General features: G+C 50.1%; 1 protein-coding gene across 6 annotated transcripts in view; it reads right to left on the bottom strand.

Annotated features, from left to right (window-relative positions):
- Positions 1 to 24,996, bottom strand: part of Tspan9 (tetraspanin 9) — a 187,527-nt gene that overhangs the window by 35,374 nt on the left and 127,157 nt on the right. The gene's annotated exons all lie outside the window — the stretch shown is intronic.

The raw sequence follows: 24,996 nt of genomic DNA, 5'->3' as shown, positions 1-24,996 counted from the left end.
TGGCTGAGAGTGCAAAAAGAACCAAACCTTATAGACACGGTGTCTCCTCCTATACATAAAGACACACCCATGATGAAGTTTAATTTCCAAATTAGGCACAGCAAGAGATTAACAATATTGATAGCAAAACACAATTATTAACAATATACTAATAAAAGTTATGCAAATGTCATCTCAGTTTCTGTCTCTCAAAATATCTCAATTTGCCTAGAGTGGTGGCATACACCTTTAATCATAGTACTTGAGAAGCAGAGGCAGGAGGATCTCTGTGAATTCGCAACCAGCCTGGTATACATATTGAGTTCCAAGTCAGCCAAGGCAACATAATGAGACGCCCATCCCTCTCTCTCTCTCTCGGTTTGCTGTTGCATTATAGCTCTATTTGGGAGCCACAATTCACTATGTGTAGGTTGTGATGGTTGTGCTGATTGTCAACTTGTGGGGTGGGGCATCTGCAATCACCTAGGAGACAAGCCTACAGACATGCCTGTGAGGTATTAGTTAGGTATATTATCTTCTGAGCATATGGCAGGGGGCAGGTGCTATGATACATTAAGACAAAGAGACGGGGTCCTGGGCTGCATAAAATGAAGTTGAACTGGAGCATCCATCCTCATCTGTATCCTGGTTACATGCACAAAGTGACCAGCTGCCTCCAGCTCCTGCCGCCATGATTTCCCCATCCTCAGACTGTCAGCCATAATAACCTCTTCCTCCCTTAGACTGCTTGGCTGCGGTAGTTTATTGCTGCGACAGGAAAGGTAAAGGCACAGCTGAAGGCGGAGAACGCCACGGTGCAGGTGTATTGTACATATCTCCCGAAATCTGGAGACCGTATTCCAAAAGAGAACTTTGCGGTGTGTGAGATGAACCACGTGGAGACTTTTTCACGGGTGTTCCGTAATGTTCCTAACCCACGCATCTGCACATACGTTACATCTTCTCTTCCCTAATTCAGAGCCACTGGATCATTTTCAACACTCCTTTATAAGCTGCTGTTCAGTAAGAACCCCGGTGCACAGCACATGTGACAGTAATTCTGATTGCTTCCTTGGGAGGAAGACCAGTGTGTGCAGCCTGGTCAACGAGACTGTTGTGAAGGCTCCCTTTGCAATGCTATTTCCACAGATGTGTCGACAGCTACACTGCCAACTGCAGAGCAGAGCTGTACTATGTTAGTGGTTATGATTACATTTTTTTTTAAAGGCCCCAAGTTCCATTCCCCATACTGCAACGACAACAAACCCTCTAGTTTCTCCCTTTTGGAAAGGCAAGAAAAGAGCATGCTATTGTAATTTGGCTTCTTTTTATGGCTCATGATGCTTAGCATTCTCTCCCACGCTTGGTCACTAGTGCATCTTACACAGATCCAAAGACAATAGCTGTCACCAAATCCCAGTTCTCAGACACCCATGTTATGTTAGTGACACAACTATAAAATACAACACACACACACACACACACACACACACACACAGTCGATGAGGCAAGCCAATGGAAAGAACAACAGGTCCATAGTCATGCATCCCTGAGTTCAAACATCTATTCCCACATATACAGGTACATGACTTGGGCAAGTCACAGCCTCTTTTACCCTAGTATCATCTGTTACAGAGGCTGTGGGATAGATAGATAGTGATTAACTATGTCCTAGATCCCCATGGGAATCAGGTGATGACAATACCCATGAGGCCCTTGGCACATGACCACACACCTGCAGGTGCTTGGCAAAACTCCGTTCCTGGAAGGTGAGGCAGGAGCCAGATGACAGCAAGGCAGAGATTCGCTGTCGGGATGCTAAGAGACATCACCATGTCCCAAAGACGTCACTCAGACCTGCACCCCACAAGGACCTCTTCACAAAGACCTCCTTTGGGAGTCCTCCATGGCAGAACAGAGGATTAGATCCGATGACTCTGGCTCTGCTTCCTGGGGAGGGGGCGAGAAGGCAGCACTACATCTTTTTAGGCCACAGCTTTCGGGATAATGGGAGGTTGGCGTATCCTCCTCCTGCTGGGGAGGTGCCCGCGCCGTGTGGAGGACCTGGTCCTGCTGGAGGACAGAGAGAGACCGGAGGTCTCAGGCAATCACCAGGGAGGGACTGGAGAACAGGTGGCAAGGGACAGGACAGCCACAGGAAATCCTAGACTCTATGTGGTCTCATACTTAACTCTTCCTTAATGCAGGGCAATTACCCCCTCCTTCTCCAATCCCACTCTGTCTCCCACCAGGAAAAAAGACCCACCCCAAATGACCTTAAGGTATGAAGTAAGCCCATCTGGACTACTTTAGCAAGTAGGAAAAGATGTCACTACTCCCTTGGCAAAAGGAAGGAGAGGCCACGACCTTGGTAAGCAAGGAAAGTTGCCCCACATGGACAAGAGAAAATCAGAAGTCACATTGCCTGTAAATACATACTTCAATCTAACACACAATCTATTGGGACAGCCCTACACGTAATGGAGTAAAGGATAGGGTTGAGACTAGGAGTTGATTTTTCATTTCCTTATTCCTGTGTGAGCTTAGGCACGTTCCCTAATGGCTCCGAGCCTCCACACCACATATCTGTACATGGGAATACGGCCAAAGTCATTCTCACTGGACCATCCTGAGGACATCCTGAGATAAAAGCACGCATGAGTTGGGACCACGCCTGACACAAAACAAGCATCTGTTTGATACGTGTCACTGATGATGGAGCATTCTAGTTCTGTGCTGTTTGCTATGGGTCTGACTTCGCCGTGGACCGCAGGAGTCTATGGTAGGGTCTCCTGTCTCCTGGGCCTGAAGGTCACTACAAAGGAAATGACAGCATGGAGCCTCTAACAGCCTCTCAGAAGAGAAAATGAGGACCAGAGGAGAGGGCACGGGGATGAACCAAATGGCAACACCACATGGCGGTCCCACACTCTGTAACACCCTTCTCTCTGCTTTGGCTCACATGTCAGTTTCTTCAGTGAAAAGCTTACAGAGGAGAGCCAGGCAGAGCTCACCTGCTCCTTGCTTTCCCTGGAGCGCTGATCCAGGCTCCCTCCCCTACTTCCCGCTCTTCAACCCGGCTCTGATGTGACTCGAAATCCTTGCCACATGCAAGTAACTCCAAGAAGGCCAAGTTCAGAGCAGCAGGATGGGACCTGGTATTCCCAGGTTTGGGCCAAACCACCACATGCTGGATATGCGGAACTACACAGCTAACCTCTGCCTCTCACTGATCAAACAGCCTCAGCGAGGGCCAGCAATGGGGCTGCACAGAAGAGCCCTGTCTCTGAGCCTGACTATTGGTGTGGGAGGCAGAAGGAGCGCAAGGGTGAACAGAGCAGCTATGGGCCACAGTCTTCATCCCAGAGGCCTGGAGAGATGGGAATGCCCATTTGGTAAGGTTCATGCTAATGAGAATTAAAGTTAAAACCAGGAGGGTAGGAAACCATTCCTTGCCAGTCCTCTCACGGAAGGCGGCAGGAGGCGGCAGGAAGCGACGGGAGGCGGCGTTCCAGGCATAGACTGATCACGGCCTGTGTGCACCTGTTCAGATCCCCACACTCTGGGCCAAGCCTTCTCCCTTTGTCTAAGGAAGGGGTATGGTGGCTCCCCTCAACGGCAGAAGCAGAAGCAGAGAGCAAACAGGCAGCTTTCCAGTCCAACTCCAGCCCCTCCCTGCCAGACTCAGGATCGTGGGGCAGCTCTGACCTCTGACCTGCCATGAGGAACCAGAAAAAAATTCAACAAGACTTTTCGAGGTAAAACGCTCTATAGATGGGAGAGGAAGGGTCACCCACAATTCCAGTACCACAGCCAGTACTTCCTACCGAGTTTACCACAGCTAAGCCTGATAGCACCCTGTTCTGTCCAATGGCCTCTGCTAGCTTCTCCCAAAGTTCTCGCCTCCAGCCCCGCAAGCCTGGGACCTGACGACCACCGCTTTATGCATTTTCTCTCTGTATGTAGTATTGAGAATTGAACCTGGATTTTTACGTATGCGAGGCAAGTGCACAATCACTGAGAAGAATCCTTAACCCTCTTTTTTACCTTTTAATGTTGAAATGGGGTCTCATTAAGTTGCCCAGGCCAGCTTTGAACTGCTATCCTACTGCCTCAGCCTCCCAAGTATCCAGGATGATAGGTATGTGCTGCCAGGCCCTGCTTCAAGCCAGCACCCCGCCCCCACATTTAATGTTTATCTGTAATTTTATGAAGCTGAACCGCTGAAAACCTTGCTCACTGAGACGTTCTAACTTGCATTAATGTTTTATATCCACATTTGTGTTCAAAACCCACGCACAGATGAAAATGGAGAAAAATACCAATACCTTATTTCTGTCCTCTATTTTGACACTAACAATCATAAACTTAGGGACCATCTGACTCCAGTCCATGTCATTTTTTGAGGCCATGGGGTCCTGACCCACAGTCAGGACTCTGCATGAGACATGAAAGGCCAAGACTGGGGCTGTACCCCAGGCTGTCTTTCCTACTGGCTATAGAGAAAAGCCAGCCCCACTGACTCAATGACATTCAAGGAGGACACCGTGGGAACAGACTAAAGCCACAGACCACAATTCAGCACAAGTGGGCTGGCCCCAACAGCTGCAGACTGCTTGTGTGTGACTCCAGGATGGGGCGGGAGACAACAGTGAGAGACAGAGTAACTGCAGGAGCACCGAGGACTGGGAACAGAAAGACAGTCTGGGGACCAGGGATCAAGGCTCAGTTTAGCTGCTTCTAACCACGACCCCTGGCAGCTTGCTGTTTCCACAACCTTCATTTTGTTACCTGTAGAACTGGGAAGCCCTCTCTGCTCTGTGGGGAACACAAAAGCTCTTTGCAAACTCTTTAGCAGCAGGAACAAACTAAGGAACATGCTAGTCCTCCTCTTGAACATAGGAGGAGGGGGGAAAGAGGAGAGCAGGCAGGGGAAGACCACACCAGGAGGCTGAGATGGAAAAACTCAACCTGCCGGCTTCACAGCCGAGGTTCTTCATCATCGCAGAAAACCCAACCTGCGACAAACGTACGCTGAGTTCATAAACATGATTAAAAAGGCTGTTTGCAAAATTCATACCAGTGGAATGAGCTGCAGATGGTGCTGTGAGGCCCTTCTGCTTCAGGCAGCAGCTGGCTGTGGCCCCAGAGACAGCAGGAGGAGCTGTGCACATGCACACAGCCACCTCTGGCTCTGGGGGGGGACATGTGGGCCCTGCCCTGTCCATGTATAAAAAGAGGTACCCCCAAAGCTGGCACTCTATGCCATCAGCCTGCCCTGTGCTCCTGAGAGCTAAATGAGGCCCGAGACTCCAGTCCCATCAGGCCACAGGCAGTGCTCACAGTGAAAAGAAAGGAATAAGGTGTGAGGTCCTTCTGTGGGAGCCTGTCTCATGGGGTAGGGCTGTGGTGACTTTGACAGGCTAAGTGTCCTCGGGGAGGCAATAGGGAAGAGATGTAACGGAGTCAAATCCGTGGTCTCTTCCAGCCAGAGGAGCACTGGTAAAATGTGGTGGGGGTGGGGAGATTCGTATATCCCAGAATCTTCTCTGGCCCTCATGCACTTAGTGCTGTGTAAGTGAGAAGTTGCCTACATTAGCACCTGTCTGTCTTTGATTGCAAGGTATCAGAAGGCAAAGTCCTCGGGCCACCTGTGTCATTAACCCTCCTTGAGAGCAGCCACACAAGATTCACTGAGGGTGTAGCGAAGGGGACAATGCTGATCAAAGAGCCCTTGGCCCACATTGAAGATGAGTCCTCTCTCCTGGTCTCATACTGCCACAACCTCCTCTCTTGTGACCATGTTCTGCCCACATCAGGAAGCCCTCCTTAATGCACTGCCACTACCTTAGCTGCCGCCTTCTTATTGTTCCATGAGTGTGTCTGCTTCTCTCTGACAACCTCGTGCTCCTATAAGCAGGGTCACATACACATGGCATTTCTCAAAAGTTCTCTCTAGCACAAGGTACCTAGAAAGCACTCAACAAAGGCTTCCAGGGCAGGAGTCGAGCATGGGAAGCTCTCAAGAACATACGTCATGAACCCACCCCCTGTGTCTCTTCCCTCTGCCTAACACGGAGCCTGAAAAAGGGCCATCAACCTATCACCAAACACACATCCAGGCCTGGATGCACAGAAGATTTCCTACAAAAGCTGGGAAAACAGATTGGGCTGGCTAACTCTTTTTTACCTTCACACCCATTTTTTTTCCCAGGCCCCAGCAAGCCCCAACTAATCTCTCGGTGCATGCTATAGGCTGTGAAAGTTTCAGACCCAGCCAACTGCAAGCCAGATGCTCTTTGCAGATTATCTTGTTTGCTGGGAGGAATAAACATGGTGGCAGGGACAAGCTCAAACCTCAGAAGCAGATATGGGAATGGACGGCACTGCCACCCACCGTCCATGCAGCCTGGGGCACGGGCCATAACAACCCTGGGCATCAGCTGCCCCTGTGTTAACTGACAAGCCTATCACCCCTCTGTCAGGTTCACTGCTGAAACAGTGTGTGAAGTACTTATAAAGTATCTGGCTCTCTCAGAAAAACTCCATACATGGTAAGTAGCACTATATGTTGGCAGGCATCCCTCAAGATGTGTGCACTGTCTTCTCTCCACCATCCAGCAGGGCGAGGTTCAGCAGCTGTTTCAGAGTTGTAGAACAGCCGTTCATGGGGCAGGCAGGGACGGGGACTCAGGGGCAAGCCTTACAGACTTGAAGTGTGCTGTTCTTCACACACAAGCTTGCAAAAGGAGCAGCCAAGCATGTGACCAGCCCCAGTAGGGCTCCCAGTCAGCATCTGCTTCCGGTGAGGTACAACGGGGAGAGTACATGAGCCTCCATGTGTTCTGCCTCCCTGGCTTGCTACCCTGGAGCTGCCCCTTCCCTATTTGTGGGTGGTCAGCACTGTCAATGGGTGTGAGGCCCAACTGTGGGTGTCTCTCAAGTCCACCCAAAGAAAGAGAACACAATTATACTCACCCTGTACACATTCATTCTGCTCCGCTGAGACTCTGACCCCTTAACCAAGTCCCCAGGAATTAGGAACTTTCACAAGCAGAATCTATGGCTTCCGGGACTGCCCTGGCAAGAGTGTGCTTAGCTCAACTACACAGATGGGGAAACTGAGAAGGCACTGCGCATCAGCAGCAAGGGAACACTGGCGCAGACACACCTGAGACCCATTCCAGGCCCTTCTGCCAAAGCCTGCTGCACATTGGTGCTCTTGTCAACTGCCAGCTTCACACACACTCCTACCCTGGACTGCCCTGACCCTCCGATTTGTGTACTCACCACCACCTCCTGCTATGTGAGACAACCCGGGAGGCTGAGGTGGCATTTTCCTCCTCCCATCAAGCTACCAGGATTCGGTCTCCCTCATTGTTCAGCACAATGCAGCAAGTAGGGATGGGCTCTACCTAGGGTGAACATGGCGATCGGCAACAACTGCTCCACGCTTTGCCCAGACCACAGACTGCCCTCCAATTTGGCCCTCTGATGTACAGGCAGCTAAAAGCTTTTCTATAAAAGATAGCTGAGCCTCCCGGTAATAGGGGTCTTAGAGGGTTCCTTTCAGAGTTAGCATGAGGCGAGGGAGGGGAGACATGATAAAGCAGCCTTCACCCAGTCCAAGAGCAGGTGCATTCCGTCAGCTCATGATAGCATCTGTTGAGTGCTTGTCACGGTGCCAGGCACTATGGGATGGGGGCAGGAGCAGTCCACAAAAGAGTAGGAAGCAAAGACCTCAAGAGGCTGGTGGTCTGGCTGGGGGAAGGGGACCCACATCTGGAAGAAGATCTTCTGTGCTCAGACAGGAAGCAGACAACTCATCAATACAGACATTAGTACATCTGAGAAGCTCACAAGACAACAAGATGCCTGTGGGCGGGACACAGGAAGACTTTTATTCCAACTGTAATTTAAGCTAGATGCAGAAGGGTGGCTAGGATTTAAACCTGGGGTGGCAGAGAAGGAAATGACACCAACTCCTTCCTCAACATCACAGCTGGTGCGAAGCCTGCCTGCCCCATCTTTCCCTAATCTCAATTGACTACTTCATCCTTTCTGAGACTGTCAGATATAACTCCAGGACTGGAAAGCAGACCCCCAGCCCAATGTGTACTCACAACATCCTGCTGCTGCTAGGAGTGCTGCAGACTCAGACTATGATGCTGAGAGGACACAGCTTTTTCTGCTCAGCCTTAGTGCTGTGCCCTACAGAGACACGGCTACCTCCCAAGCCAGGTCAGTACCACCTCTCCCGACATTTCCTCAGTCAGCCTGGCCTAGACAGCTCTTTCCTATCTTTAAGAACAGATATATTTTTCAGAGGAAGAAACCGTCTATACCCAAGAGCTGACAATTTCACTCCTGGGTTCGTGTCATAGGGGAACTCTTGTTCATGGACACAGAAGAAAGAGACAGCCAAGTCCCCTCGAGCTTTGCCTGCCTTGAGCTCAGCTGCTCCCAGCGGCCAGAACGGAGGGGTAGAGCAGTTCTCGGCGGCCTGGGGGGCGGGCGGCCGTGCCCAGCCTGGGGCCGCGCGAGACACAATGAAAAAAGAAAAAAAAAAAAAAAGAGAGAGACAGCCAAGAATCCTCACTGCTTGGCTCATAAGACCAGACACTGGTAACAATGAACATAGAGTGAAATGCTACACAGCAGGGAAAATAAGTCAGCTATAAACACAAGCCTTACACATATGAGTCTTAGAAACACAACACTTAGTACTACCGTTTAGAGGTGAGAGGCTGTATAGTAACGGTTCTCTAGAGGAACAGAACTGGTAGCATGTGTGTGTGTGTGTGTGTGTGTGTGTCTTATATATGTATATATGCATATATGCAGACATACATATATATGTGTGTATATATATGTATATACATACACACATACACATATATTAGGAACAATGGTCGTGTACCAATAGAAGATCCAAGAACCTAGTAGTTGTTCAGTACACAAGGCTGGATGACGCTGCTGGTCCTCAGCACACACCAGAATCCCAAAGAAGTAGGCTGTAATGCCAGTGAAGGAATGGACTCACCAGGGAGAACAAGAGCAAGCTAACAAAGAGAGCAAGCTTCTTTCTTCCATGTCCTCTATACAGGTTGCCAGCAGAAGGTGGATCTTCTCATCTCAAAAGACTTGGATTAAAAAGTGGGTCTTCCTATTTCTAATGGTTTAATTAAGAAAAGGTCCTTCCCAGACGTACCCAGCTGCTTGGGTTTTAGCTAATTCCAGATGTAGACAAGTCAACCAAGAATCAACATTACAGATGCCCTCACAGATTCCTACTTTAAAAGACCTGATCCCAATTGGTGGTGCTGTTTCAGGATGGAGGGGAACCTTCAGAAGCTGAGACACAGGTAGAAGAAATTGGTTGCTGTCAGGTGGACCTTGGGAATAATAGCCCAGCCCACATTCCTGGCTCACTGAGATGCCAGCAAGCAGCTGCCTCCTGCTCCTGCCACCTTGGAGCCACCCCACACCATGCCTTCTTCACCATGGGGGCCTGGAACCAAGATAAACCTCTTGCTTCAGTTGGTCCCATCAGGTATTTTGTCGCAGCTACGAGAAGAAGAAATACAGCTACAAAAGGCTGTATACGGAGCCACAGCATTTTATTCAGCTCCGAAACAAGCCAAACTGTAGAATGTATTGTTCCTGGATTTGCATGAGTGGTCACATTACCAAAAATAGGCAAACATGCCATCGAGAGAGAGAAAGCGGTCCCTCTGCAGGGAAAGGCCAAGGGATAGGCTAGGGATGAAGCAGATTCAGGTGGCAGATGGGTGGTAATTAGTTCTTATGGTGGGTGATGGATTCCACGGTGCTTCTTTTAGCATTGTTTCTAACTTAACTGTATTCTTTTGTATTTACCAAACGGCCCTTGACAACTTACTGTGCCTGCTGACTTAACACGGCCACGGCAGCTGGAGAGCTGGGTGAGGATCTGCCCAGACTCCAAGGAACAACAGGTGACAGAGCTGGGGAAGAGATGGCATGGACTGGCCTGGATCCTAGGGCCGGGGCCTCCACTCCCACCCTCGGTGTATCGTAAATGCTTTCTAGATTTTCTTATAGTTCAGGAGTCCCCAAGTCAAGTGGCAGAAAGCAAGGGGTAGGGGCAAGCATCAGGGCAGGAGAGCTGTTTTTCAGTCCTCAGGGGTGTTCCCACCCAGACTTGCCTAGATGTGAATTCATGCACACACATGAATACCATTCGCTGTATTTTCTCTGTCTTGCCTCTTGTTTAAAAAAAAAAAAAACTAATAATAATTAATTTAAAAAATAAGCTGGCTTCATATCCTGAAATTGTTAGTAGGATTTTGTTTTATAAATAAATAAACCTCATGGTAAAAATGAAAATGTCATCCTGGAGCTGACAACTAGGGAAGAGCATGTTCCAAGCAAGGAACGGGTCCTTGGTTGTGAACAACCTGAGAAGCTGAAACTGTGGCCCTGAACAGACAGGTCCTGGCTATGGCCCCATTCCACAAGTGTGTAGCACCATTGGGAAGGAGTTTGCCGTGCTCACCCCAGAAGAGTCACTGAAAAAGAAAAGGACAGGCATGCAGCTTAAGTTGGGACAGCAGCGCGCGGAGAGTGTGGAGCCAGGCAGAGAGGCCGGCTTCACTGGAAACCCACACCACACGACTACGGATGAAAAGGCAGCGGTGGGAGGAATCTTGGAAACCAGACAGCTCCAAAGCCACAGGCTGTGCAAGGCCAACGAGAAACCTGAGCTGAGAGATCATCTAAAGACGCCGCCTGCCACGCCCTGGAGCGAACCCCACCCCAGCTCCAGTGAGTATCTGCCACCCTGGCACTGGAGCCGGCCCATTCGACATGAATTCTCTCTGCCCTTACTAGCGCAAGCCCCCCGTCCCAAAAGGATGATTTCCTTAGTCCTTGGGCTGTGTAGGCACAGGATGCAGGCAATAAACTGTGGTGTGTGTATTTGGCTAACTAGTTACTCCCGGTGGCAAAAGCATGTCTCCGGGGTGACATGGACTGAGGCCAAAGGCTGTCTGGGCCAAGGCCAGCACCAGGTCCAGCCTGGGAAAGACGTCCTTACTGATAGCCTTCCTCCTGTTTTGGAGCATATTTAGAATAAGAAGTAGACAGTGGACCCAGAATCTTCAGCCTGGAAGACTTCTTACGGCCAACTGCATAGTTAGAAATCATAAGACCCAAAGAGTGGCTGTGCCGTGGCCCAAGGTCACCCCACCCAAATCCAGCTGCACCACTTCCTACACTCTGAGGAGCCCCACCTGCTGTTTGGCTGCTGTCTGAAGGGATGAGAGACTCCACCGGGAAAAGTGGGAAGGAATACATGGCGTTCTCTGATGAGAAATTAAAATTATTTTTAAAAACCTCACACTCTTTACACACCCAGGCACGCACTCTTGACTAAGCCACGTCCCCAATTAGAAACATCCTTCCCTTCCCTGGCAGGAGGCTTATGTAGGTCACGCTGGGCCCTTCAAACGCACAAGCCCCCGGATCTGAGTTCCTTGGCTCTCCCTTGCTCCTCTAGGCAGGAGGAACACATACAAAAGGGGGCCTCCAGAAGGGAGCATGGGAGGCTGGTGAATCCTTAAGAGAGTCCGCAGCAGTCAGGGCACAGGCGAGCTCACCAAGAAACCGAGAACAGGAGCAAAGGCTGAATATAACCCAAAAAGAAATTCTCAAGCAAGTGGGACAGGATGGGAAGGACGCTTACCCACCCATTCCTAGGAGTCCCCTGGGGAGGAGGCAGAGTCCCTAGGGACAGAGGAACCTCCACGTTACTCCGCCTTCCAGAGGACCAGACCCCTGAGGGCTGCAAATCAGACAACCTCGATTGCAGGGATAATGGCTTTATGTTCTCTTGGGAATCGGTTTCAGAGCATAGGAGTCCCTGGAATGATGGGACCTGCTGGCAATGAGGAGGGGGGCGGGGGGCAGAGAGCTGGTTAGAAGGAACAAAGGCAGGAAAAAAACTGGTCATCGGAGGCAAAACTCAGGAATAGGTAGCTTTTCGGCTGCTTTCCCCAGCAAAGTCTGACCTCAAAAAAACCGCCCATCCTCTTAGGTAACTGTGATGCCTAGCTCTCCATCCAAGCCACACCCAAACAGGCATGCAGAGCAACAGACAGTGGGGACTCTTCAGTAAGGTGAGGCAGGAAGCCCCGAGGAGAAGCACCAGATGATAGCGGGGAGAAAAGGAGGGGGTTCCAAGAAAGGGGATTGTTGCTCTGCCCTTGCCTTCAGCTCAGAGACAAACCCTGGCTATTCTTCACACACAAGAGGCAGATTCGCCCAGCCCAGGGTACCTGCCATTGCCTCTGGCCTCACAGACGTAGGCCTGGGGATGGCTCTGGCATAGGAGTAGACGCAGCAGCACTAGTGGCCAGAGGTACCTACGGAGTGGGCTAAGGTCAGAAGGGCTTTCCTCTGCACCCAGAGGCATGCAGGACCCTGCAGGCCTGTTTCCTAACTCTGTAGCCCTGAGTCCAGCTTCACCAGGCAGGGACATAGCTCAGAGTTCCATCTCTGGGAGTCTCACCAAGCACCCCAGCCCAGTTCCCCTGGAAGGCCCTGTGCTGTACAAGCAGGGCCTGGGGAAAGTCACTAGCCAGGAACATCCGGGTCATGCAGCCAGAAGGAGGGGAAGAACCTGACCATCAGAGGAGAAAAGGGTACCTAGGAGGTTTGCTGGGGAAAGCTAATTAAGAAGCTAAAACATGAACAGAAGCACCCTGTGGGTGCTTTCTCTGGTTCCCAGGATTCATAGTTTAAGGCCAGAAGGCTTCCCCACCAATGAAGCAGTTCAGAGTCCAGTTCAAGGGCCAAGGCAGTCAGGAAGTTTGAGGCAATCCCCAGTCCCATCACTCACTGATCTCAGTGCTACAGCACTTAGGGAGGGCACCCTGGAGGGCGAGCTATGCGATGACTCACAGCAGTTCCTCAATAAATAGTAGATGTCTTTGCTATCTTCTTAAGGGATCAAAATGGGACATGTAGAGGAAGGTGTTTTCTAAACCAGGAAGTACCCCCACGAGTGTCGGTCGCTGTTGACTTATTATAAGCTCTGAAGGTAACCTTTCCTCCAGCCCTTCCCAGGAGCTTCCAGGGGGCTTCCTCCTGGCCCCCAAAAGGTACCTGGCTCCAGCTGCCCTACACAGGTCAGCCATGGCCCCTTTGCCACAGGGGTGAGGGGAGAGGAGGTGTGAAATGACAAGGAGGGAGGGTGGGCAGGAGGTGTGCACAGGTAGGCTGCTGTATGAGCACCTGTCTGGTTCTGCACATGGGCCTCTGTTTCCTGGCACCGCGGAGGGCATTAACTCCCTGATCCCTGGTCCCTGGTCCCCGTATGAAAATGTTACCCTAACCTGAGAGCTTCCTGTTCACATAGCTGTCCTTTCACACATGTGACTTTAGAGAGTTGCCAAAGCCTGGGATGGACAAATCACACAGGTTCCGGCTCCAGATGGGCTCCCCTAAACTCTCCAAGCCAGCACTCCCCAGGCAGCCCAGGCAGCTCCCCAGTTCTAATGTGACTCAGTTCAGACTATTCACTGCCTTGGGGGACACATTCAGCCAGGGACACGTGCGTGGCAGATGACTTGTAAAGTGTTCTGTAGCTCTGAGTCTCCCTGTGTTAGTGGAAACTGCTGCTGGCTTCAGCTCCTGCATTTAATTTTTCAGTACTAAACAATCACTCAGATTGGCCCACTGTGGTACTTACTACCCGCGTACAGAGGTCCCAGTACAGCACACCACAGCCTGGAGCAGGATGAGGAGAAAACTCTGATCCTGCTTCCAGCTAAGAGACATCTGTGCACTTGTCCTGAGAATTCAGCCTGGTGTCCCTGGTCACAAACTCTTAAAAAACAGTCCTAGCTATTTAGACAGAGAAAAAAAAATTCTTCTGCTTCCCTTAGATTTGAGGTGACTGCTGGTCCCTGTCTTTGAGCTCTTAGCTCCCAGAGACAGGGAGCAGGAGAAGGGGGTGGAGGATGGAGAGAGGCAAACAATGAGGGCTTGCTTGGCGCTTCTGAACTCCGGAACAAGCAGGAATGAGTCAGGCAAACACACGGCATATTGGTCATCTTCCCTGGAGGATGCAGCCAAGAGCCAACAACATCCCATAGGACTAGCCTCACTTGGCAGCTACCAGAAAGCTATCCCCACCCAGACCACCACATGTGCATGCGTATACACACACACACACACACACACACACCCTACTCCACTCAGAAAGAGTTACATCTCCCTGGGTCCCAGGTCTCTGTGAGCACATTGCCAAGGAAGGTTCAGAGTATGCTGGACCAGGATCCTCCTGTGGACACACGTATAACAGGGAATTCTCCCACCCCCTCAGCTGCCATCTCCTTGGTTGCCAAGCTTCCTGGCGGGCCTGAATGATGCTGAGGGGAGCAGAGAAAACAAACCCCGGGCCTTAAGCCCTCACCTCCACCCTTTCTGTGGATGAAAGCATCCTAGAGGCCCCGACTCGAGACTGGGCATCCTTGTGGGTGCTCCTTTGCGTCCTTGGTCCTTTGTTCCGTTCCAGCACAGCTCCAGCCAGACCCTGTGATGATGACAAGGACAGAAGTTCTCTGGCCCAGGGCCTATGCCCCTCCGAGTTCTCCTGTGCCTGGCATGGAAGCTGGCACAAAGGCAGTGAATGAACTGATGAATTAATCAATTTAATGAACACTGAAGTTTTGGCCACCACAGGGATGAGCACCTCCCTCAGCAGTGGCTCCGCCCCCTAGGCGGGCTGGTCTGTAGAAGGCAGACCTGCCTTCCCAGGCAGGAAACAGGCCGCTGAAGCGAAGCTGACAGAACTGGGAAATCTGTCAGAGGCCAGCACTGACGTCAAAGCAGACCTGACAACTGTCATTCCGCAGCCCATCACACAGTCATCCTGGCGTGGTGATAGTCAACGTGTGAGCGTGCTGGCAGCTTCAGGAGGCATCTGCCTGCAGCCTCCTCAGCCTGAGCTCCTCCTCATCCCCGAATAGGGAGTAGGCCTGGGTTATAACAGCCCTACTGCGAATTCTCCATCCAATCTCTTTCCACTTCTGGCTCCCAGCTCCCTCACACATAAAGAAACAAGGGCACACTCCTTGACTTCTGCTGCATTCACCCCTGACCTTCCCCAGGCTATAAAGGCCCAGAACACAGTGATCAAATGGGGACACAGAAAACCTCACAGCCCCTCAGAAAGTCAGTGGAAGTCTCAAGGGAAGCTAGTTATCCTGACCTTGCTACCTGACGCCCACACACAAAGATACAGATGCCAGCTACTCACTTCTCAGCTAACAAGAGTAAAAATAAGTTAGCGATTACAGTTAGACAGAAGGAAGAACTTTCTGCCTATTATAAGGGGAAAAGATTTTTTCTTTTTCTCCCCTCCACCACACCGAGATCATTAGTACAAGTCCACCTGAACACAGACAAACAGGCCAGGCAGCTAAAACCTGGCTAGAGGCAAGTCCCTAGGGAGCTTTCAATTTCCAGGCTGCCTCAGATGCACCCCAATTAAACTGTAAGATCTAAGGACTGAGTCAAGCATCCACATCTTGTCTTAAATCTACCAAGTGACTCCAACTGTGGAAAGGACGGAGAGCCATCAGGACTGCCAGCCCCTAGGCTCCTCATTCTAACAAGCTGCCGCTGCTGTTACCGCCCTGCTGGACCTGTGTCCTGGTGTTAAGCCACTTACAGCCAGACTCTTGCTAGGTACTATAACTGGGTGAAAGGTGCAGAGGCCAAGCAGAACCATGGGTCTGCCCGGCTACCATAGTACTACACGGTGGCTCTTGCAGCTGTCACTCTGGGACCCAAACTACAACAAGCTGCATGGAAAACACGCTGCGCAGGAGCCAGGAGTGGAGCAGACCCCAGAACAGACGAGATTCTGCTCTGCATCTCCACGCAACCACAGCATGATGGTTCCCTGCTCTGTTCCCAATCGGTCCAACTTTGAGGGGCTCCATCCAGGGCTGCCATCCTCGGTGGTGGGCTGTGATCAGATTAGCTTGGCAGGGGGTGGGGTTTCACTGTGATTGGTCATGTTTGTCCCAAGGATGACGATGATAGCGCTCTGTTCATGTTAATGTCGCCCGGCTACCCGTGTACTGCAATTACTCCACATCGATTTGAAAGCCGACTTAGCACAATAGCGGCTCCTAATTTGTAAGCAAAACCTCAGTGACATAAATCAAACTGTTAGCAGCAACACCACTGCCGCATGTTAATGGAGAGTTAATAGACAGGGGAGGGCACCCAGGGCACTGGGCCCCTGCAGGTTGTAGCCTACCCACGGTCTACCCCTCTGTCTGGGTACTGTGGATGCCTACAGAGCCAGAGCTATGACTGAGACCCTATGCAGCCCTGAAGCATAAATCCTGCAGGGAGGCAATGAAAGGTGATCAACTAGTCCAGCGTCCCTGCACCAGGTATGATTTAAGGAAAAAGATAAATCATGGGGAAAACAAGGGAAGGCCAGGCCTGCTGAACCCCAGCTTCTGCCTCAGACTCTGGTTCATACTTACTAAGAACCCCCTGGAAAGTGGACCTCACATCAGGCACCTTTGGGGGAAGAGCCAGGACAAAGCAGAAGATGCCCATTGTCCTCTCACCACGATCACATCAGCGTCTTCTCAGTAGTTATCCCCAGAGATGCTATCTGCTTCAGGAACAGACTGAGGGTCAGGTCCAGGAGCTCTGTATTCATCTAGATGCACTGCCCTGAAGCCAGGATGGCCAACTAGTCTGACACTGGGAGGCCCAGAACCTGATTCTATATTGGCAAATGCCCTGGAAGCACCTGCATTCCTCTGCCACTGTCAGGATCCAACCTGACAACCTACCTGTGGCTGTTCCCAACTCTGGACATCCAAGGTCTTCCCCAGGACCAACCAGGACCCACCAGACCTCACTAAGATGGAACAGAGCCTGTGCGTAGGAAGTGAAAACCACCGATCATTCACCCCTCCCAGGTCGCTGCGTTGTGTACCTCCCTGCTGTGACCTGGCAAGGCTGAGCTCAGCACTGCCCATAAGCACATTCAAAGTCCAACAAAGGTTTATTTGGAGAATTTTCAGGAAAAGATAGCATAGAACTCTGCCTGTCTCAGAAGCAATGTGTTCATAACAGAGCACCCCAGGCAGCCATCACCACCTTTCCAATATATACTTGCTCAATTACCCGTGAACAGCAAGTCCTATGACGTCAAAAGGAAAGTTTGATTAGTGTTCTGATGTCTGTAAGAGCACCTTCAGTACAAAACAGTCTAAATATGTGAAGGCAGAAAAGCCACGACAGGCCAAGGACTACTGTAGACTTGTTTTATCTTTTCTAACCTAAGTAGGTATCTAAGGAATGAGTGGAGTGAATGAGTGGAGTGAATGAGTGAATAGGTGGGTGGGTGAATGGGTGGATAGGTGGGTGGGTGAATGGGTGGGTAGGTAGGTGGGTGGGTGGATGGGTGGGTAGATGGATGGGTGGGCGGATGGATGGATGAATAGATGGGTTGATGAGTAGATAGGTGGATGCTTAGATGAGTGGGTGGATGGATGGATGGATGGATGGATGGATGGATGGATGGATGGGTATATGGATGGATGGGTGAATGGATGGATGGATGGATGGGTGGGTGGATGGATGGATGAATAGATGGGTTGATGAGTAGATAGGTGGATGCTTAGATGAGCGGATGGATGGATGGATGGATGGATGGATGGGTGGATGGATGGGTGGGTAGATGGATGGGTGGGTGGATGGATGGGTGGGTGGATGGATAGATGGGTGGATGGATGGATGGATGGGTGTGTGGATGGATGATTGGGGAAAAAGGGAAACAATGTGAAGTTTAGAGAGTAACACCAACGGGAGGATGGTACTATCAATCATCCACCATGCAGGAGCCTGGGATTCTCAGCTGTGTTCTCATTGGTAGTAAACCCATTACCTGCTCCTCTCCTCTCCCCTCTCCCCAAGAGACAGCAGATATACAAAAGGCCAGTCTGATAGTGAGTCTCCAGGGATGTCATGTGACAAGGCCATAAAAGGTGATCTGAGAGATGTTTCCATGTCTTCAGAAAAGAGCAATGGCTGAAGGATGGCTCCAGAGTTAGACTCATCTCTCAGGCAAAAACCCATTTTTCAACTAAGGCCTGTAATGGGCAAGTCCCTAACTCTTGTAGGGGAGAATCTAGAAACAGCACCCCTTCTGGATATGTGTGGTGGTTTAGATTACCAGTGTTCTCCCACAGTCTTGGACACTGGAACATGTGCCCAGGTGGTGGCACTGTTGGGGAGGTTTGGGAGGTATGGTCTTGTTGGAGGAAGCATGTTATTAAAGGCTGGTTCAGAGAGTTTAAAGACTCAATGTCATTTCAAGTTCACTCTCTATTTCATGCCTGTAATTCAAGACGTGAGCCCTCAGATCCAGTCTCCATGCCCACCACTTAAACTCTCTGAACCATGAGCCCCAGTAAATCCTTCCTCTATAGCTGCCTTGGTCATGGTGCGTTATCACAGCAACAGAAAGGTAACTGATTAATACACATTGCCTTTCCATCTGGGCCTCTCCACTGGACAGTGTAGTGTCTGCCATTACCAAGGGGGTCGGAAGCAGTTCTCACATGACATTGAGATGGCCCCCAGCCAGTGGGCAGAGACCGCAGAACTAGGTCTCTAGGCTTGAGCCCTCCTGGCAACCCCAGGAAAACACATCACTGACCTTTCTGCAGACCTCCCTCCGCTCTACCTCACTCCCAACCAACAGCCCAGATTCAGCTGGATCCACCAGGGCATCTCCTGTCTATGCTCCAGAGAAGCCCTAAGGTCAACCCTTGCTCAGCTCCCCTGGGTAACAATGATGTCCTCCTGCAGGAGAAACTGAAGAGGTGAGGCCCAGCCGTAGGGTTCCATCCATGCAACATGCGGTCTACCACCCAGGTGCCCTACCACAATGGATGACAAACAGGATGAAGTCAGGGTCTGACCAACTGCTATAGAACTCTTTACGCCCTCGTCTGTTCTCAGGCTGGCACAAAAGGGTAGTGAGAGGTTCGGGAGGCTGACAGCAGGGTCCCACACAGGCGCGCTCCTTAGGCAGTAGCTGCTGTGATTTCCATTCTGTGCTCTTACTCATCTATTCCCTTCTTTATCACCCCATCCATCTTTCTTCCACTCCTCCCTGCTCTCCCCAAGGCCCAGAGAAAGATGAACAACCAGATCTCTAGAGCCTTCAAAGGATCATGGTATTAGAGAGCTGCTGTCTTGGCTTGATTCGCTTTCCCGCAAATAGCATTCTCTAGACCCATGCCTGGTCTCAGATAAGCAGCCAACACAATGAATGCAGTGGCTGAGTGGAGATGGCATGGTGGCCAATAGTAAACAGCTCCCTTACAAGGTATATTCAACAGGGGCAAACACACCACAATGACCCGTTATAAAGTGCCATGCTGGAACATCTCCTCAAGGGGAGTCACGGCCCACAGGAAAGCTGCAAACCATTGTCATTGCTCAGAGGAGGAATCAGAATCTCAGGAGACTCAGTACCTCTGCTCTATTCAACCACTGGTGGCATAAACCAAATCTGTTGCACACCCGCCCATACGCATAGATACTGTCTCAGATGCTATACTGCCCAGCCTCCCCAGGCCATGACAGGAGGGAAGAGCCTTGGCACATCACTCTTCATTAAGGCCTTCACTGCACAATGCCGCAGACACAACAACAATCAGACATCCAACAAGAACAGCCATCTGGCTAGTTGAGTGGCCTGACAGCCAACAGGCCCACCAGACTCCCTCCACCTCCTGACCCACTCTTTGGGGGACTCCAGCTCTGGGCCAGGGTCTGATTTGGGGGAGGGGAAGTGAAAGAGGAAGAGAGATATCAGGGTATTTTTTTAATGACCCAGATTCCAGCCAGATGCATCTGTTACTGGCAGCAGAGCTGTGAGCACAGCAGCTGGCGATGTCTTAATAACCAGAGGCAGGGAGGAGAGAGGCCCGAGGTACCAGCCTGGCAGGCTCAGGCACCACTGCCAGCTACCTGAGGCAAGGATCACCCTATGAGCTCAACCTGTGGCCTTGTCCGTTCCACTCCCGCCTTTGCCCTCTTTCTCCCCTGCACCTCCTCCTTTCTGTTCCCAGGTCGGGCCTCTGCCTTCCAGTCCATCTTTGACAAGGCCAAGGGGCAGTCAGTCATTCCACGGGATGACCTTTAAAGGCCAGGTAGAGAAGCTGGAGCCCTCACAGCCCCACTCACCCTGCCCAGGCCGTTGGAGGTGTGGCTAATGTGGGCTCTCCTCTAGAAAGATCTCAGCAAGGAATTACCAGTCTAGTTTAAACACACAGCCCTAAGAAGCATCCTAAAATGGTGGTTCTCAACCTCTAGGTGGCAACCCCTTTGGGGGGAGGGACCAAACGATCCTTTTATGGCATATCAGATATCCCACATCAGATATTTACATTATGATTCATAACAGTAATAAAATTATAGTTAAGAAGTAGTAACAAAAATAATTTTATGGTTGGGAGGGATCACCACAACAAGAGGAACTGTATTAAAGGGTCGCAGCATTGGAAAGGTCGAGAACTACTGATCCTAAAAGTACAGAACACCCACCTTCAACTTCTCTTTTGCCATTGCCACCGTGTCTTTGTCACAGGCTGTGATCCCCCAGTTTACCCCCCCCCCAGCTCCTTCCCCACCCTCTATCCTGGAGAAAGATGAGAAAACCTGATGCCCTCATCTTTCCTGCCCAAGAGAAAGTCACAACAAGACTGGAAAACAGGAAGCAGAGACTAAGAGTGAAACGTAGGCATCATTTGCTCCCGAAGCTGTCCTGTCGGAAAACACGGCCATGCCGCGTGTCTATCAGTGATCATCTGAAAATCCAGGACCCAATGTATCTGCCAGGTCCCACTGAATCAAAGCCTCTTCATACAGTACTTCAGTTACTCCTTGGACCAGTGCATAGCATTCAGTTTGCAGATGAGAAAGTGAAGGCTCTTAAGAGTGAAACAAATTGGACCAAGAAATGGGTCAGTGGTTAAAGGTACCTTCTGCTCTTGCACGTAACTCCAGTTCCGGGGGCATCTGATGCCTGTGGCCTCCACCTGCACTCATGTGCACAAACCCATTATGCATTCATAATTAAAAAATAAATATTTAAAAATAAAAAGAATTAAGAACCCCATCAGTCCCTTTTCCATTACTATAACAAAACATTTTATTGTCTTAGTTAAGGTTTCATTTGCTGTGAATAGATACCATGACCACAGCAACTCTTATAAAGGAAACCATTTAATTGGGATGGCTTACATTTTCAGAGGTTAGTCCATTATCATCATGGTGCAACATGGTGGCATGCAGGCAGATATAGTTAGTGCTGGTTCTCCTTATGGAGCTCAGGGTACTACATTTTGACTTGCAGACAACAGGAAGTAGTCTGAGACACTGGGCATAGCTTGAACATATATGAGATCTCAAAAAAACATGCCTACACACTTCCTCCCACAAGGCCACACCTCCTAATAGTGCCATCCCCTTTGGGGATCATTTTCTTTCAAACTACCACACTCATATAGGCTGACTGTATGAAGAAAAGTCCATTGAGTTTACAGTGCTGAAGAGATAAGGGCAAGGAACCAGAAATAACTAGACTCTGGTGAAGTCCTCATGGTTGGTGAGATCACAACAAAGAGAATTCATAAGGGAAGAGGCTCACATCCCCAAACAGGAAAGCACCGAGATTTAGAGGTTAATCTCAGACATTTGACAGTGAGAGTCCTCTGTGGTCCCACAAGACCCACCTTGATTCTTCTAAGGAAGTTCCCTCAATTACCTATAGACCTCCCACAAGGCTCCACCCATGAAACCACACTACCTCACAGCACTATCTCTTGCGCATGGGCACCCTGGGCAAGTATTACCCAATGGAGCTTCAAGGATTACAGAGAAAATGAATGTGGGACCTGGAGAACAGCTTATACTTCCCTCCAGTGCCAGCTCTTTGCCAACGTCCGGGACCCAAGTTGCTTTCATGCGTTGTCCCTAGTGTCCGAGGTCAGAGATCAGCCCAGGGAACCCCACAGGTACAATTCTTAAACACAGTCAGGAAGAGAACCCCAAAACAGAAACACTAAGTATAGAACACAAAATGAGGAAGGAAAACGCTGGGGCTGGCAAGTTGGCTCAGCAGGGGAAAGCACTTGCTCTGAAGGCCTGAGCATCTGAGTTAGACCCCAGAACCCACGGCAAGGAGAAGGACAGAACCAGTCCTACAAAGTTGTCTATGACCTCCATGGATTGCCCGTGTACACGTGCACACATGTGCACGCACACACACACCCCTACACTTGCACAAACATTCATCATACATACATAATACATAGTGTGGTGGTGCGAATGACAGACACCCCTCCACCACCACCACCACAGTCTTGGGTATTTGAATGCTTGGTCCCCCAGTTGGTGAAGCTGTTGGGTAAGTTTAGAAGGTGTGGCCTTGCTGGAAAGATTGAGTCACTGGGGGTGGAATTTGAGTTTTAAAACTCTAGTGTATCTATCCTCCCTCCCTCTCCGTTCTTCCCTCACTCCTCCTTCCCCCTTCCATTTCCCTTTTGCCCCCCCCTTCTTCCTTCCTCTCCTCCGATCCCCCATCCCTCATGCTTGTGGTTCAAGATGTGAGCCCCCATGCCTCTGCTCCACTATCACGAACTCTGACCCTCTGGAAGTACAAGCCCAAATCCTTTCTTCTATAAGTTGCCTTGGCCATGGTGTTTTATCACAGTGAGAGAAAAGAAACTGATGTACGCAGTAATAATAAAAAATTAAAGAACAATTGGGAGAGATAAGAATACACAGCAAATAACAAAACAGCAAGGCTATTCTGAGAGGTTCTCCACCTTGCCGTCAGGCCCCTCCCCTGCTAGCTCTTCCCCCAACAGAGCAAAGGTCATTCAGAGAGCTCAGTTTCTGCAGGATAGCATCCTGGCCTGGTCTTCTACAAAGGGAACTAAGTGATTAACTAAGCTCAAAGTTTGGGAACAGAGGTTCCCATCTGTGGGACCTATGAGAGCACTCACTCAAAGAAAGAAACCAACCTCTAAACCTTCCTTGGTAAAAGGGGTGGGAGATGTGGCTAAACCCTTAGGAGCCCACATAGCTGGTTCTAGAAGCCAGAAACCCCTGATGACTACCTTAATGAGCTTCTGTGACCACCATAGTGATCCTGGGCCCTATCGCATCAACCTAGACAATTAGACACTGTTGTATTGTAACCTGGACAATGGCATGTCCCTTTCCCTCTCTGTAACTCAGTTTCCCTAAAAGTCAAATGTGGTTGTTTATCCCAAGGAAACTCCCCAAGGAGAACTGGCAGCCCTGAAACCCATATGGACGGGAGGGCTGACACGCGAAAGGATCTCCTACCCCTTCCAGACAGCACTGGTTCCAGACAGATTCACTATCATCAGTCTGACTGGTGAGTGCCCAAGATGGATGGTACTGGAGGGAAGGAAAAGAGATGTGGATCCATGGCGACGGGTGGATAGCTTACAGAACCCACAGCCACATTAGATGGTTAAAGCAGAAACCAGCCATGAATGATCTGCCTGGCTCCAGTATCCCCCTCAGGGCAGATAAACCCAAGCCAGCAAATTGGCTCCAGTGCCTGTCAATCAAAGCACCAGACATCAGGACTGGATAATCAGCCTAGGGCTGCAGTTGGGTCAGGAAGGGCCTGGTCACTAACTGAAGTCACTTCCCTGTCTCAGAAGGAATGGAGACCAGCTCCTGGATGCACAGCTTCCCCTTGGTGGCTCTGGGACACAAGGGTTTCCCAGGGCCATCTAGTAAACCCTGGGTCAGGAGGAATGAGCCTAAATATATCAACCAGACTGAGGAGTCCCAGCAGAATCTACACCTTGGTGGCTCACACTCTCCCCTCTGATGGAAGATGGCTTAGGGCAGCTGGAGGTAAAGGGAAGAGAGACTCCAGGAAGTATCAAACATTGCATCCCGAAATGCGGTTTAATGGTGGCTGACCCTTGGAGGAGGGTGACCAGGACCAAGTCACTTTCATTTGTCTCCCTTTTGCTTTGCTTTTGAAATTCTAAAGTGAATTCTCACCTGATTAAGTCGCTAAATGCTAAACAATCTTCCTTTATATTTACAGAAGCCAGAACATCTGGTGCCCTTTGTAATGCGCTCCCTTAGTCTGCAGTTCTGTTTATCAACCAATGCAAAACACAGAAATGGCTGTGAGGCTTAAATTTGCAGAAAAGTAATATATCTGTTTTCAGAAAATGAAAAAACTGCTGTAGGAGGTCAAGGAAAATTATAATGTTCCAACCAAAATAAAAACAAATAGACACACACCCTGGATGATTGACACCTTGCACTGAACGCAGCTGTTCTGCTCCGCTCCTCTCTGAGCCACCAGAAAACTCCTCGGTACCCTGAGACCCCCAAAGATGGATCAATAGCCCCTCCATCTCCTAAGATGTCAGTCCTTAAATAAACCGATTCCTTTTGTGCTGGTTGTTTTCAGCCTGACACAATCTAGAGTCACCTGGGAACCTTAAGTGAGGAATTACCCAGATCAGAAGGACCATGTCAGTGAGAGAGGTTGTCTTAATTGATGATTGATGTGGAAAGGCCCAGCCCACTGTGGGTGACACCATCCCTAGAAAGGTGGGCTGGGCTGTGTAAGACATGGCTGACCACAAGCCAGTAGATAACATTCCTCTGTGGTCTCTGCTGAGTTGGTGCCCTGACTTCCTTCAACTGTGGACAGTAACCTGGAAGCCTAAGCCTTTAAATAAACCCTTTCCTCTCCAAGATGCTTTTGGTCAGAGTCTTATCACTGCAAGAGAAGCAAAGTAGAACACTTTCCTACCAATCAGTTCTCAGATGTTGACCTTTGAGTGACAAGCAGCCAAGCCCCGAGTCCAGTAACAGTAAAAATCACATTCATAACTCAGTCAATCGTAGACT

Source organism: Myodes glareolus, chromosome 3 (genome assembly GCF_982192425.1).
Source record: "Myodes glareolus chromosome 3, mMyoGla1.1, whole genome shotgun sequence".
In the NCBI taxonomy this organism is placed as follows: Eukaryota; Metazoa; Chordata; class Mammalia; order Rodentia; family Cricetidae; genus Myodes; species Myodes glareolus.
This window is presented reverse-complemented; position numbering and strand designations above follow the sequence as displayed.